Here is a 16,760-nt window from a genome sequence, read left to right on the forward strand (position 1 = left end):
ATTCTGAATAAGATATGGTACAAATACATTAAAGTATATTTTTTCACCTGGAAGTAGTCCCACTATTCTTTCAGCCTTTAGTATACTGGTAATACATTTGCAAGCACATGCCAGAAAGTAATATAGCAAAGTAATGATAAAGTATATTTACTATTAACTGCAAAGTATGCTTTTTTAGTAATTGGAATAAGCCAAAAGTATAATTTAAGCATATTATTAGCACAGTAAGAATACATTATAAGTATAAAGCTTATACATTTTTAAGACACTAACAAATATTTTTTAATGTACTTACAATACAAACAAAGTACACTTTAATTTTACTAATTAAGCATATATTAGTACATTTAAAGGTCCCATATTATGCTCATTTCTGCTTCTTAACATGGTTCCTTGAAGTCTAAATGGAATGTTAGTAACATGCTTTGGTCGAAATAAGCTGAAGGATTGAGCACAGCAGAGTTCTTGAAACACCAGTTTCACAGCCCTGCTCCAGGTGGCCTGTTTCAGTGCCTTTCCCTTTAAATGCTAATGAGCTACTGCGCGCCGCCTACGGTGCCGCCCACTTCTTCCTGCCTGCGGAAGACGTGAGGACGGCATCATGTGACCATGGCAACGGCGGAGTTTCTGGAAGTAATGGCCGCCGGACAACAAGAGGCTCCAGAAGAAAGTAAGAACGAACATTGATTCTTCTCATTGGTTAGTAGTCAAGTTTGTTACCTCGACATTACTTTTATGTTACTGCAGACTAACGAAAGTTTTACGAGCTTATTGGCCGTCTGCCCCGCGTTGTTTCAAATAACAGCCCCCTTCTCCTGCCTCAAGTGTTTACATCATAAAGCTTAGCCAAACCTCGGCTGGTGTTTACTGCTGTCCAGTTAAAGTAACGCAGATGCAATTTAGCAATAGCAGTTACAAGAGAAAAGCGTGACCGTATATTATTATTTACCTTTATGTAGCCAGGTACGTTGCTTGAGAACCTGTTTATTTGTAGTGACGACCTGTAATTAGCAACTGCCAGCAGTTTTCAAGTTTTAAATAAGCCACAGTTGCCCCCCCCCCCCCCATCACCTCTCTACCAGCAGAATTGGTTTTTTTTTTACCAGTTACAACGGTTTATAAACTTTAGATATATTATCAAAGAACAAATGCGACGTGATTAGCGATTATAGTTTCCCGTGAATAATAAAAATTCTGCATAAAAGCAGGTGTTCCTGTGGCAATTGTGTACAAATGCCTACATAACCTGAGAATATCTGCTGTATGGAAATACCACAATTAAGTGTGAACACTGGACAAACATGGTTGTCATTTTTCTGTCTCTCTTTTCTCTAATCTATCGTCACTCACTTACGTTTCATAATTTCTAGGTTACACGAAGACTACAGCAGCTTCCTGAGCCACCATTGTGCATGGTGGACCCTCCTGGCCTGTAACGTGTCTGCCTGAATGTATCTGCACTGCAGAATGCACTGAACATTTATCGGACAGACTATGGACCTTTGCGTCTTCGGGGGGGAATAGTGCAGTAAGCTTTTAGTCACAAATACTATTAATTTATCGCAAAAGTGTTATGATGAAAAGTACATAACTGATTCCTCTATCTTACATTGCTTGTGGTTCATCTTTTACTTATTACCATGAAAATTACATATCAAACAATGAAAACGCAGAACAGTCAGGAAAGATGTTTTATTGTAAGAAACATTTGTAAACATGTGTTGACATGAATGAAATAATAATAAGAAAATAAATATCTGAAGTGAAACAGTTTGACTTTATATGTTAACTTCAATATCAATATGAAAATAATAATAATAAAAAAAAAAGTATCTAGTTGCCATGGGTGTAAACATTCAGTGCTGACTTTATATTGAATTGTGTTCAGCCAATATAGCCTACAGAAGCTTTGTAAGCTGGTGCTGGGGCTCTCAGGGGCGGAGAGTGAGAGTTGTGCTGCCTGTCTGTGTGGTCCGAGAGGTCTTCAGGGATTATTAGTTTCAGCACCTCTTTCACATATGGGGCAGGGTCCTGGAAAACCTTCTCGAGAGCAGGTCCAACAGTGCATCACCTCAGTCTGCAGTGCAATAAACAAAAATGTATGTTTACAGGAAAATTGCAGTAGAACCAAAAAGCCTTGTGCTGCAGTGTTGTAAAGTTTCTCTTATTTCTCCTAATTACTGCTTATTTATACATTCTCCTTATTATTTATTTTGAAAACCCATCTTAAAATAATTCAGGTTTTAAGTGTTTGTGTTCAACCTTTTGTGTGATGCCTGTGTGTCCATGTTTATTTTAATTTGAGAGGTTCAAATAAAAGATTGTAAAACTTACGGAATGTCGCCTCTGTCTACACGGGTTTGGCTCTGCACTCTCCCTTCCTTCCTGGACTTTGGAAAGCTCAGTTTGAAAAGAGGATCTCCTGATGATGTGGTAGCTTGTCCTCCATCAGCCTTCTCACTGTAATGCAGTGCAGCCAGGTAGAATCTTAAACAGTAAAAAGACAATAAAACATGAAAACAATTGCAAGAAATGGGCAAACAATTTAAAACGTTCTCAACAAGTAATCACAGTTTAATTATCCTGCACAGAATTCCCAGATATGGATAGGAGTAACACATGACAGCACTGTTACAGTATAATTCAAGCACTAAAGGCTGCATCTAATGCGTTAACATTTCCAAACAAGTGATCAGATTAAAGTTAGTTATTCAAGTCACTGTGCATTAGAATTATTTTGGTCATTTTCGTTAGTAAAAATATATATCCTTGCTTTCTTCTTGCGCCTCAGGGAGTGATGTCACGTACGTCTCAAGTCACGTTTTTACCATGAGGATAACTCACGTGTAACACCACGCAGCAACACAAAAATGGAGGGAGGAGAGAGATGCGCGTTTTTCTAGCTGTTATTAAAAACAAAAAAGCACAAATACTTGGTCAAGGGCCCGGTCCGGCCCGGCCCGGCCCGTCCGAGGATAGCGGCGGGCTCGGGCAGAGAATCTAAACTCTGTGTAGCATTCAGCGGTACACTGGTTTTGCCCTGGCCTAGGCCAATATATTCCAGTTTAGAAAACGTTTTCAAATGCATTATTTCACAAAATCCTGAAAACTTAGACCCGGCGGAGGGTATGTGTATGTACCGCTTGACCGACCAGGTCTCTGGGTTTGCATGTGGAGACCGTGTTGATCGCGAACTAGCTCGCGGTTAGCATTAGCTTGGAAGATCGCGGTTAGCGTTAGCTGGTACTATGTGACACTGCTTGGTTAGTTCGTGTAAAATTGCTAAATAAAAACAGCTAAATACTTGCACATGCAGACATTTCCCTAGGACACGCATTACATAATGTGCAAGATCAGAAATGTAATACACAGAATGATTCTGCTGTAGCACTAACTTGTGTGGTCAGAGAAGCTAACGTTAGCGGGTAGCCGCTAACCATACCTTGTTCTCAATGGTAAAACACACAGTACATCAGGCACGAGTTCAGCCTTATCTACAGGAACACAAAGCACATTATTTGTAAACTTACATGTCCTTGGTCTGCAAGTATTCCTTTGAGTACAAGTCTGCCGACTACTCCTGCCTTGTACTGGCCCAAGTTGGTGAAACAGTCAGTGTCAAAGTGGTTCACACACACCAACAGTTTTTTGCCAACTTCAGCTGGGACATTGCAATCAAAAATAAATTCAGTCCATGCAGCTCTTTTGTCCTCTGCAGCTGGGAGACGATGAAGTGGTTTGTGCTGGTCCTTGCAACCAACAACAGCGCACTTCTCCTTGAGCTTGGACATGGTGATTTCAATAGCGTAATGGCGGATCTCCCAGACGGTAGCTGTACCTGGTGGGTGGAGACACCGTGCGGTGAAGGGAGGGGCAGTGGGGTAGCCATATGCAAATGAGTGGCCGTCGACGTCGAAAGCCGCAGCAAATTTGACTGGTGTATCTGGAAACTGCAGGCAGGACCCCTTTAGAAATCTGTATCTCACTCAAAAAAGCACGGATAGTCTTTTTTCAAAGTTTCTAGGTGTGTGGCAGCACCATGGACCCACAATAACACCCCAAATACCAGAAAAAGTCAGTTTTTCATAATATGGGACCTTTAAAGCCATATGCTTAAAGTATACAAAATATACTTTAAGTTGTTCCACTTTAGCACATAAAAGTACACTAAATACACTTCAAGTTGAGCTTTTCTACAATTAAATTACAATTTAAATATATTTAGTACAAAATTAGTTGTTCCAAAATAGCATGCTTCAAGTTAACTAATCATGAACACACTTGAAGTATAATGATGATTAGTGTGGCTTCAAGTACACAAAAGTATGCTAAATTTTAGTACACTTAGCACATTTATTTTTCAGCTGGGCAGCGAGGGGCAAATCTGAAACGCAATCAGTAGATCTGCTGTAGCTGTAAACTGTCTGTTTTACTTTTTGGCATTTATGTTGAAAGTTATATAGCAAAGTCGGCAAATATGAGCAGCCTGCTAGGTTATGGTCATATATCATCACAGTAACAGCGTTACATAGGGGAGACCGGGGATGGTTGTAACAAAGGGATAGTTGTAACACTCTCAGTTTGACCAATCAGAAACGAGCTGTGGTGATGTCATCAATACAGTCCATGCCCACTGACAAATTGACCTGACTGGTGAAGCCTCATGTCTCTGAGTTGAAAACTGTCTGTTCTGGAGCCAAAAAACTATTTTTCAGGTAAGAAAGTAAAAATTTCCATCACAACTATTTTTTGCATAGTGTCCATTGTGTTGTAGATACAGTTGTTTCACTTACATAAGCTCAAGTAGTAGTTTCTCTAGTTTAATTTGATGTGTTGCATTAGTGCTAGCTTTAAAGCTAAATGCTAAAAATGGTTAGCTTTTTAATGGCTGCCTGGCATGGGGATGGTTGTAACTGTTCTTAAAAAGTCTGCATTGTGTGCTTGGAGCACTTTGATAACTCACAGCCAAGGGAAGTGTGGATCAGATGTCAGCATTGTAGATTTTGGGCCCATGAAGCCTGCACCCCAGGCAAGGACAACTACATTTGCCACAACTGCCTATCTAATTAAACATATGTGCCTTAGGCAGTTTGCTATCTTCTGCACCTTAAAAACACACTGTTCAAAATAGGCAGTTCAACTATTCAAATGCCTTTTAGTACTTACTAAGTATTTAGTGCAGCTTTGCACCACACTGTTCAAAAGTGGTTTGTTCCACAGAAATTCAAGTGTTCAAATAGTTTTTCACATTAACGTGTTTCAGGCTACAAAACACACAAACAACAGACACCAGTTTATACTTTATTATTCTTTATTTTATCATTATTTTTGTATTCTGGCAAGTTTATGGTTCCTTCTTTATTATTCATTAAAGTTCTTGCATACATTTTAAGTGTAGATCTATTTTTAAGTATAGTAATTTAATTGTTATATCCATCCTCAAGTAGTGTTACAATTCACCCCGGTATTGGGGTAGGTTGTAACAACATACCTCTTTGTGTTTGACATTAATTTACATAATCTGTTATGGTGTAGTAGAAGTCCAAGTGTATGTCATTCACAGCAGACAAATATGGGTACCACATGTCAAAATTTGAGATCTCCAGCACCAACAACCACTGAGTTACACTTGCTCAAACAAAAAGTGTTACTATCATCCCCGGTCTCCCCTACATTAGCAGCTGTAAACACTCATAAAAACATTATAAAATGGTTTGGTGCTGACCTGTATACTGAACATATGAGGAGTAGTTAACGTTTATAATCATCAGACGTTGTTTTTGGTTCCTCTCTGTTTCCTGAATATACCCGTACGTGTGTGAATGTGTAAATGAGGCATTAACTTATAGCACTGTGTAGAAGGCGCTTTATAAAGTTCACTCCATTGACTTGTGTTAGTTCACGGGGCGGAGCTGCCACATCCAATATGGCGGCGACGTCGACGTACGGTCCAACACTGAATGAGGCGTCTATGTATTTGTCTTTGCTGGATGCGGTCCAAGAGCGGAGTCTGTACGGGAAGCAGCCTCACGCTGGAGGCAGCCAGACCCTCTTGTCTCGCCTATACAGCGGCATAAGCAGTGACATCTCCCCCCAACAGCTGCATCTGCCGGGACATCCCTCCTGGCACTCCTAGATGCCACGGCGATGTCACGAGTAGCGGCACAAGCAGTGGCACCTTCACCAAACAGCAGCTTCTGCCGCGACATCTCGCCCAAACAGCGGCATTTGCCGCGACATTTGCCGCGACATCTCTGCTGGCACTCCTGGATGCCACGGCAGATGTCACAGGTAGCGGCACAAGCAGTGGCACCTCCCGGAATGCAGTGGCAAAAGCACTGGCACCTCCCGGCATGCAGTGGCACACGCACTGGCACCTCCCGGCACGCAGTGGCACCTCCCGGCATCCAGTGGCACCTCCCGGCATGCATCGGCACCTCCTGGCATGCAGCGGCACCTGCCACGACTGCTAGCGGCACCTAGCTGCGGCATCTGGGGGTGCCACCAGAGATGCCGAAGCTGGGTGCCGCTGCCGCAAATTGAGCTTGCTGTCTCTCCAGTACTGACCGTGCGTGCAAAATCCAGCTGCTGACCCTCCGCTCCACTGTCACACAACGGATCCCTCTCTATTGTAATTGTTTGCCCGAAAAATAATTTCCATGAAGAAAACATCGCCTGTTATTTAAATTTAAATTCCCATTGACAATACAAATCTCAGGAAATCTGGATGTATTGCTCATTTGTACACACAACATTTATCAGTCTACAGGCAAGAATCAAGAATCTAAAGGTTTATTAATTCAATAAAATTCAAATTCGCCTTATTGCCATGAATGCCACAATATTGCTAAAGCAATAAAGAACTAACGAAAAGAATACCTAGCACTGTACCGTTATACTTACTGTGTGTTTATGTGAAACAATAATACTAATAATAATAACTTTGAACATTATCAGTTATCAATCTGTGATGTTAATAACAAAATGCAAACATTAAAGACTTCAAACCATTTTTCTAACAGTCTCTGTATTTTAATTGAGAATATTTTTTATATAAATTACAGAAAAGGAAAAGAAAATATGATTTGTTTGACCTATTTCGGCCATAAGCGGTCATATTGACCGCACATTATTTCGCGGGATTTCATTCATTGTCTCTCTTGTCTCTGACTTGGCTCTCATCTACGCTGACGTATCTGACGTGTGTTTCGATAACCAAGAAAGTGCTTGGAGACCGTAAAGGGCATTTAAAACAATATTTATTCACAGAAATTATAGAATGGGGTCTGGGGGGAAGGGGTCCGTTATTGTGGTGACTTGGCAACACCGATTCTCCACGACCACCGCTGTCTTCCACTTGCACACTGTCCTCTTCCGGGCGCAGACTCAGGAGCTGTGGGGGAAACGAGATGGCAGTCACTGCACTTTTAAACCCAATACATGCACACCACTTCATTTACGTCCTAAGATCGTTGCTCACACGATGGGGCAGAGTATCAGCTGTTCACCGTCACCTCGGGCCAGCACCACTGCTGTCACACCGTCCTTGGGCGCCAGCCTCTTACGCTGTCATGTGGGGAGGGGGGGGGGAGGACTTCGGTCACTGTACTTTTACACACATTCGCAATAACTTTCCACGAGCAGGGATCACTACTCGCACAATGGAGGCAGAGTAGGGATGTAACATATTGGTAATACCACGATATCGTGATAACAAAAGTGTCTCAATATTATTGTGAACATGTAGGGTATGAAATGACGGCAAATACTGTAAATTTTGATCTCATTACATCCCTAGGGCAGAGTATAAACTCACTTTTCAATTAGTCCGACAATCAATACCCGCCTGCTGGCGACAGCTGTCGTTCTCTTTCTCCTGCTCCTTTCCCCGTGGATCTCACACTCCTCTTCCTCTGTCTGCTCGCTGCAGGTGTAACTGGGTCGGTCTGCAGGCCCCACCCACTCTGCTGTGTTACGGTGTAGAATCAGACACTGGCAACTCTTGTCAAACCCTGGTTTAGCCCTGTATCAACAATACACCTGACATGAAAAAGGACAAGCTTAGTGTAGGAATATAAAATGGTGAAAACCAGACACAAAGTTACAGGCAACACTATTTTTTTAAGCTCTCAAAACTCAGTTCTACAGGTGCTTTTCACCAGTGTGACATGTGTCTGAGTGGATCTGTTGTTAAACTATCCTTTTAGTTTCTCAATTGCTGATTAGGAATGGTTGATAGTGTGAGTGTGACAGATGAGTATGTGTGTGTGGAAGGTATATGAAAGTTGTGTGGTTCTGTAACAGAGAATAAAAAGCAGTTATCAGAACAGCAGGTACATGGTTAACTATACAGTACCAGGAATGGTAAACAACCAATAGAAATAAGAATGAATCATTCAGCTTAATTAACAACAGCCAATATACAACAATAATACAAGCACATGTAGGAGAGTTCTTACTATTAGCAACTAATAAGCATTAACGAGCTAACTGATTAGCAGCACTAACAATATAAATGTTCCACCTGCTGCATCAACCCACTCTGCGAAGGCTCTGTTCGACAGCAGGGAGCGCAGTTCTGGTGCTTAATACCTTATTATCTTGTCTAAGGCACAGAATGAGTTTTATGAACCCTGTTAAAAGGTTGAGTCTTGAGTTTTTTCCCCAAAATAAACGCCAGACTTTTAAAAATGAAACCCGTCTTAATCATCACTTGGCTTCTAGTCCTGTGTGGTGGTGGCTTTGTGTAGCCCTCCCGTTAGCCCCACTAGCTGTTTCTGATGCTGCTGAGTGCTAGGCATGGATCTATTATAACAATACATCCATGGTGCTAGCACGTCTCTCTCTCTCAGCAGCAGCAGTCAGGATGGCAAAGAAAAAGAAATATAGCCTGAGTGAAGCGCTGTAGCCGCGGGCCGATTCCCGCCACTGACAACAAAAGCCTAGACTGTAGACTGTTGTGGTGGTGAGCTAGCTCGATGCTAACTTTGGCTAGCGGTGGCGGTTAGCATTCACCGCTAATAACGTCTTTCCAGCTGACCATAACGGCAACATAACACCGGAGGCTCCCGCTGTTGGTGACGGAGGCACCAGCGCTTCTCTCGGACTGTATTTCCTTACCTTTGTGGTCCTGGTAACTGCTGCTGTCAGCGGCAGGAGGCTAACGTTACACAGTTGAGCCCGACAGGAGGGGCCCAGTTTCAATGTTTTGTTTACAAACTGTAACAAGCAATACTCCAGACTCTACTTTTAAACTTACACAACACAAATGACCTATGTATTTATACGTAAATATTAACCATTTCCCAGTCACCTTTCTCATCCTCCGTCGTCATCTTCGTCTTCGTCTTCTCCTTCTTCTTCTTCTTCTTCTTTTTCTTCTTCCTCTTCTTCTTCTTTTGAATTTCCGGCAGGCAAAGTATGGCTCACTGCTGCCCCCCCTGGTTGGTTAAAATGAAAAGGCCAACTACGTGAGGCGTTCATGAACGCGAACTGGAGTGCGCGCTGCAGATCAACTTCCGGCTGCGAAGCATCAGAGTCTGCGAGCGCACGTACGTGTGAACACCTAACAACATTTGTCAAACAGTGACAGACAGAAGTGCACACGCTGCTTCATACGTACGCAGCTTTTTGTTACGCGTGAAATACAATATGCACGCAACAACGCACGCGCACGCACGCATAACAAAATAATCATGCGTGCGTGCGTGCGTTGCTGCGTGTCTCTCTAATTGTATTGACATCGATTTACCGCCATAAGGGTCTGGGGGTGTGACATGACATGCTACGGTGTGGTCTTCTGACGTGACATTGCAGAGTTGGGTGGTGTGACCTGAAATGCCAGCATATGGTGACGTGACCCAGGTTGTGGTGGTGTGACATGACACGGCAGAGTGTGGTGCTGTGACGTGACATGCCAGAGTGTGCTGGTGGGACGTGACATGGCAGAGTCTGGTGGTGTGAGTTAACATGCCAGAGTCTGGTGGTGTGACGTGAAATGATGGAGTGTGCTGATGTGATGTCACATGACCCAGTGTGGTGTGGTGGTGTCATGTGACATGGCAGAATGTGGTGGTATGACATGACATGCCAGAGTGTGCTGGTGTGACGTGACATGGCAGGGTGTGGTGGTGTGACGTGACATGCCAGGGTGTGGTGGTGTGAAGTGACATGCCAGATTGTGCTGCTGTGACGGGACATATCAGAGTGTGGTGGTGTGAAATGACATGCCAGAGGGTGGTGGTGTGACGTGACATGCCAGAGGATGGTGGTGTGATGCTACATGCCAGAGAGTGGTAGTGTGACGTGACATGCCAGTGGCTGGTGGTGTGATGTGACATTGCAGAGAGTGGTGGTGTAATGTGACATGCCACAGTATGGTGGTGTGATGTGACATGACAGAGTGTAGTGGTGTGAAGTGACATGCCAGAGGGACATGGTGTGACGTGACATGTCAGACTGTGCTGCTGTGACGTGACGTACCAGAGTGTGGTGGTGTGAAATGACATGCCAGAGGGTGGTGGTGTGACGTGACATGCCAGAGGGTGGTGGTGTGATGTGACATCGCTGAGTTTGGTGGTGTGAAATGACATGCCAGAGGGTGGTGGTGTAATGTGACATGCCAGAGTATGGTAGAGTGACATGACATCGCAGAGAGTGGTGGTGAAAAGTAACATGCCACAGTATGGTGGTGTGATGTGACATGACAGAGTGTAGTGGTGTGAAGTGACATACCAGAGGGACATGGTGTGACGTGACATGGCAGAGTGTGGTCGTGTGACGTGACATGCCAGAGTTTGGTGGTGTGATGTGAAATGCCGGAGGTTGGTGGTGTGACGTGACATACCAGAGTGTGCTGCTCTGATGTGACATGGAAGAGTGTGGTGGTGTGTCGTGACATGCAAGAGGGTGGTGGAGTGATGTGACATTCCAGAGTGTGATGGTGTGACATGTCATGCCAGGGTTTAGTGGTGTGACTTGACATCGCAGAGTTTGGTGGTGTGTCGTGACATCCCAAAGAGTGGTGGTGTGATGTGACATACCAGAGTATGGTGGAGTGATGTGACATGCCAGAGAGTGGGGGTGTGACTTGACATGCCAGTCTGCTACTGTGACGTGACATACCCGAGTGTGCTACTCTGATGAGACATGGAAGAGTGCGGTGGTGTGACGTGACATCGCAGAGAGTGGTGGTGTGAAGTGACATGCCAGAGTGTGGTGGTGTGACGTGACATCGCAGAGAGTGGTGGTGTGAATTGACATGCCAGAGGGACATGGTGTGACGTGACATGCCAGAGTGTGCTGCTGTGACGTGACATACCAGAGTGTGGGGGTGTGACTTTACATGCCAGTCTGCTGCTGTGATGGGACATGCGGACTTTGGTGGTGTGACGTGACATGCCAGACTGTGCTGGTGTCATGTGACATGGCAGTATGTGGTGTTGTGACGTAACATGCAAGAGTGTGCTGGTGTGACGTGACATGGCAAGGTGTAGGGGTGTGACGTGACATGCCACGGTTTGGTGTTGTCACGTGACATTGCAGAGTTGGGTGGCGTGACGTGAATTGCCAGCATATGGTGACGTGACCCAGGTTGTGGTGGTGTGCATGACACGGCAGAGTGTGGTGGTTTGACGTGACATGCCAGAGTGTGCTGGTGTGATAGAACATGGCAGAGTCTGGTGGTGTGACTTGACATGCCAGAGTGTGGTGGTGTGACGTGACATGGCAGAGTGTGGTCGTGTGACGTGAAATGCCAGAATTTGGTGGTGTGATGTGAAATGCCGGAGGTTGGTGGTGTGACGTGACATACCAGAGTGTGCTGCTCTGATGTGACATGAAAGAGTGTGGTGGTGTGTCGTGACATGCCAGAGTGTGGTGGTGTGACGTGACATGCCAGAGGGTGGTGGAGTGATGTGACATTCCAGAGTGTGATGGTGTGACATGTCATGCCAGGGTTTAGTGGTGTGACTTGACATCGCAGAGTTTGGTGTTGTGACGTGACATCGCAGAGAGTGGTGGTGTGACGTGACATGCCAGAGTGTGCTGGTGTCATGTGACATGGCAGCATGTGGTGTTGTGACGTAACATGCAAGAGTGTGCTGGTGTGACGTGACATGGCAGGGTGTGGGGGTGTGACGTTACATGCCACGGTGTCGTCTTGTGACGTGACTTTGCAGAGTTGGGTGGTGTGACGTCAAATGCCAGCATATGGTGAAGGGACCCAGGTTGTGGTGGTGTGACATGACACGGCAGAGTGTGGTGAGTAGGGATGAGACTGTGTTGGACGCCACAGCACCACACTCTTCAATGTCACGTCCCACCACCATACTCTGACATGCAACATCACACCACCACACTCTGGCATTTCATGTCACACCACTAAACTCTGGCATGTCACATCACTCTGGCATGTCACACCAGGACAATCTGCCATGTCACGTCACACCAGCACATTTTGGCATGTGACACCACAGCACTAAACTCTGCCGTGTCGCGTCACACCAACACAACCTGGGTCCCGTCACCATATGCTGGCATTTGACGTCATGCCAACTGACAGAGCTGAACTGAAGTGTGGCCGGTTGGGAGATGAGGAGGATGAGGAATGCCTGTTGCCATCAGACGTCCGCCATCTTGGCTCCTTATAAAACCAGGTAGTTTTCAGCATGCAGCCAATCAAGAGCCAGGGCCTGGAACCACTCCACCAATCAGGGCAAGGCTATGGCACACACCTCTTTGCATATAGGATTGAAAGAGGCAAAAACCACAGGGCACACACACACAGCACATTGGCTAAAAAATGACTGCAGTCATAACACCCCCACACCCAAGAATTAAACACACCCCTACAGAGTTTAATCCTTCCAATCTGAGAAACACCTGGACAAAGCATCTGCTATTACATTGTCCGTGCCCTTCTTGTGTAAAATCTGCAGATAAGATTAAAATCCTGCAGGAGAAGGGACCAGCGCACAAGTCGCTGGTTGGAGTTTCGCATATGGGCCAGGAATACTAACGGGACCCAAGATAAACCTTGAAATGCTGCAAGGCAAGTAGGAGGGCGAAACTTCTTTCTCAATAGTGCTGTAATTAAGCTGTTGCTTGTTAAACTTTTTTGAGAAATAACAGACAGGTCAATAGCCTGCTCGCCTTCCTGCAGGAGCACCGCACCTGCGCCACACGCACTAGCATCAACCTCCAATTTGAAGGGTCGCGTGAAGCAGGGCGCAACTAGAAGCTTCGCAGTTATCGACGCCAGATAACACGCTATGCATTAATCATTGGAATGTAGCGGGAGCATTACGCAGCCCGAACGGCATAACAGTGTATTGGAGGAAAGTGTCGGGTGTGACAAAAGCGGATATTTCTGAGGCCTGTGGTGTTTAAGGAACTTGCCAGTAACCTTTTAACAGGTCCAGCTTCGTCACGATCTATACAGTCCTCCATCCTGGGAAGCGAAAATGAATCGGGTTTGGTAACTGAATTAACTTTTCTATAGTCATTACAAAAACGAGGGTTCTTATCGGGTTTCAGAACCAAGACACAGAGTGAGCTCCACGCACTTGTACTGGGAACAGCTTATCCATGTTCAACCAGATAGCTAACCTCTTGCTGCATCAAGGCCCGTTAAGTTGGATTAACACGATATGCGTGCTGCTTAATGGGTCTGTGGCCCTCCACGTCAACGTCGTGATACAGGACAGACGTTTGGCGGGGATGGTCAGAAAAAAGGAACAAATTATCCTCAATCAAAGTGATGATATCTGCACGGGCCGAGGCAGACAGATGAGACAAAAAACCTTCCAAGATACTTAACATCTCTGAATTCCTCAAACAAGCGGCCGGCATTAAACCACTTTTCTCTGCCAACCCATCATCAGCAAGGTGGTACTGAGGAGGTGCAGCAGACACAGACATCAGGAGTGTCTGCTGCAGAGTTGACGGAGGATTACACTCTCAAAAAAAGTAATTTTTCAACATGTTTATATGGCATACTCTGGATTTTCGTTTCCGATCGGGGGTCTGAACAACATAATCTGTATCACTGAGTTTTCTTTCCACCGTGTATGGACCCGAAAACCGAGACCGCAAGCTGGATCCAGGTTACGGAAGCAGCACCAGAACTTTTTCACCTGGTTGGAATACACGGAGGACAGACTTTTTGTCATAACGACGCTTCATTTTGGATTGGCTTCCTGCCAGATTTTCACAAGCCAGCTGACAAGCATGATTAAGACTCTCACGAAACAAACTGACATAATCCAGCACATTATGCTCAGGTTTTGGTGACTCTGACAGCCACTTTTCTTTAAGGAGCCGAAGGGGACCGTGCACTGTATGGCCGAAAACCAAATCACAGGGACTGAAACCTAAGGACTCTTGTGGAGTTTCACGCACAGCAAATAACAGAAGAGGGAGGCCCTCATCCCACTCTTTGTTGGACTGGAGGCAGTATTTGCGCATCATGGATTTTAATGTTTGGTGGAACCTCTCAAGCGCGCCTTGGGACTCTGGATGGTAAGGACTTGATTTTACATGTTTAACTTTTAACTAATTTTTATTTTGTCCTTTTTTTCTAAGAGCCGGACAGACAGCGATCAAATGGCCTGGCTCATGGCAGAAAAAACACTCACGGCTCTCACCCACAACTGGTGAGGTGCTTTTACGCATCAGCCTTGGAGATCGGTTTCTGCACTCAGGCATTACATTTGAACAGAACTCTTTGTGCCATCTAAAGGCGGCAGCTATCCGCTCAAAAGCGCTGAAATACGAGTCCACCTCGGACTCACGAAACGGTGGGACCAAAGCAATGTGCTTACTAATGTCAAAAGCAGGAGCAGAAACAGAGCTACGGCCAAAGGGAGACACAGGGGAGGAGGCTACAGAAGCTCCTTTCTCCAGCTCAAGCACCCTGATACGCAGATGCATGGCTTGCACCTCTAGCTGTTTATTCTTTTTCTCTGCCTCTTTTATTCAGAGAGCTATGCGGAGATCCTCTGTGGTCATGCCACCACCCATGAGAGGCTCCGTGACCAGCCCTGGCTCCACACCAGCAGTGAGCATGGTAGCAACTTCCGCCGCTTTCACCTCTGCCACCAGTGCGTCCCCTGCCGCGACTTAGCACACAGCAACTGCTTGAGCTCTGCTTTCTTGGCACTGTATGCCACCTGCACATTATAACAATTTGCCACAATCAACAGGTCTGCTTTTTTCTATTATTCAATTTTAGCCAAAGATGGACTGGTCACAGAATCATCCAGCGAAACTCCATAATTCCCCCCAACACATCAGACAAAAAACCACCAACCAGAAGAAAAAAAATACTCACCGAAACTACCCTAAAACAAAGCGAGACAAGAAGACGGATGAGCCCCCAATCATGTTATGCCCCAGTCTAGGGGGCCTAGGAAACAACATGAAAAAGCCCCATCTTCCCCAAGTCCCAAGTGGCCACAAACAATGATTTGTTTGAATACATCACACCGCCACACTCGGGGTCACACCACCACACTCTGACATGTCATGTCACACCACCACACTCTCGCATGTCACGTCTCGCCACGCCACCACACCATACTCTGTCATGTCACATCAAACCAGCACCCTCTGGCATGTCACGTTACACCACCACACTCTGGTATGTCATGTCACACCACCACATCGTGGCATGTCTCATCACACCACCACACCCTGGCATGTCAAGTCACACCACCACACTGTGGCATGTAACGTCACACCACCACACTGTGGCATGTCAAATAACACCAGCATAATCTGGCATGTGACGTCAACCTGGCATGTCAGACCAGGACAATCTGCCATGTCACGTCACACCAGAAAATTTTGGCATGTGACACCACAGCACCAAACTCTGCCATGTCACGTCACTGGCTTGTCACACCACCACACTCTAGCATGTCAAATCACACAACAACACTCTGACATGCCACATCACATCACCACACTCTTGCATGTCACTTAACACCACCACACTCTGGCATGTGATGTCACAACGCCACACTCTGGAATGACACTTCACACCATTACAATCTGGGTCACATCACCACACTCTGTCACGTCACATCACACCAGAACACTCTCCCATGTCACCTCATACCACCACACTCTGGCAGGTCACGTCACACCACCATACTCTGGCATGTCACGTCAAACCACTACACTCTGCCATGTCAAGTCATACCAGCACACTCTTGCATGTCATGTCACACACCAGCACACTCTTGAATGTCACGTCACACCAGCACACTTTGGCAGGTCATGTCACACACCACCACACTCTGGCATGTCACGTCATGCCACCACACCACACTCTGTCATGTCACATCTTACCAGCACCCACTGGCATGTCAAGTTACACCAACACACTCTTTCATGTCACGTCAGACCACCACACTTTGGCATGTCAAGTCACACCACCATACTCTGGCATGTCACGTCACACCACTACACTCTGCCATGTTACGTGACACCAGCAAACTCTTGCATGTCGAGGCACACCAGCACACTCTGACATGCCACATGACAGCAACACACTGTGGCATGTCACGTTACACCAACACACTCTGGCATATAAAGTCACACCAGCACACTCTGACATGCCACATCACACCACCACACTCTGCATGTCACGTCACACCACCATACTCTGGCATGTCAAATCACAGAACAACACTCTGACATGCCACATGACACCACCATGATCTGGCATGTCACTTAACACCACCACACTCTGGCAG

This window comes from Sparus aurata, chromosome 7, assembly GCF_900880675.1.
Source record: "Sparus aurata chromosome 7, fSpaAur1.1, whole genome shotgun sequence".
Taxonomy (NCBI): Eukaryota; Metazoa; Chordata; class Actinopteri; order Spariformes; family Sparidae; genus Sparus; species Sparus aurata.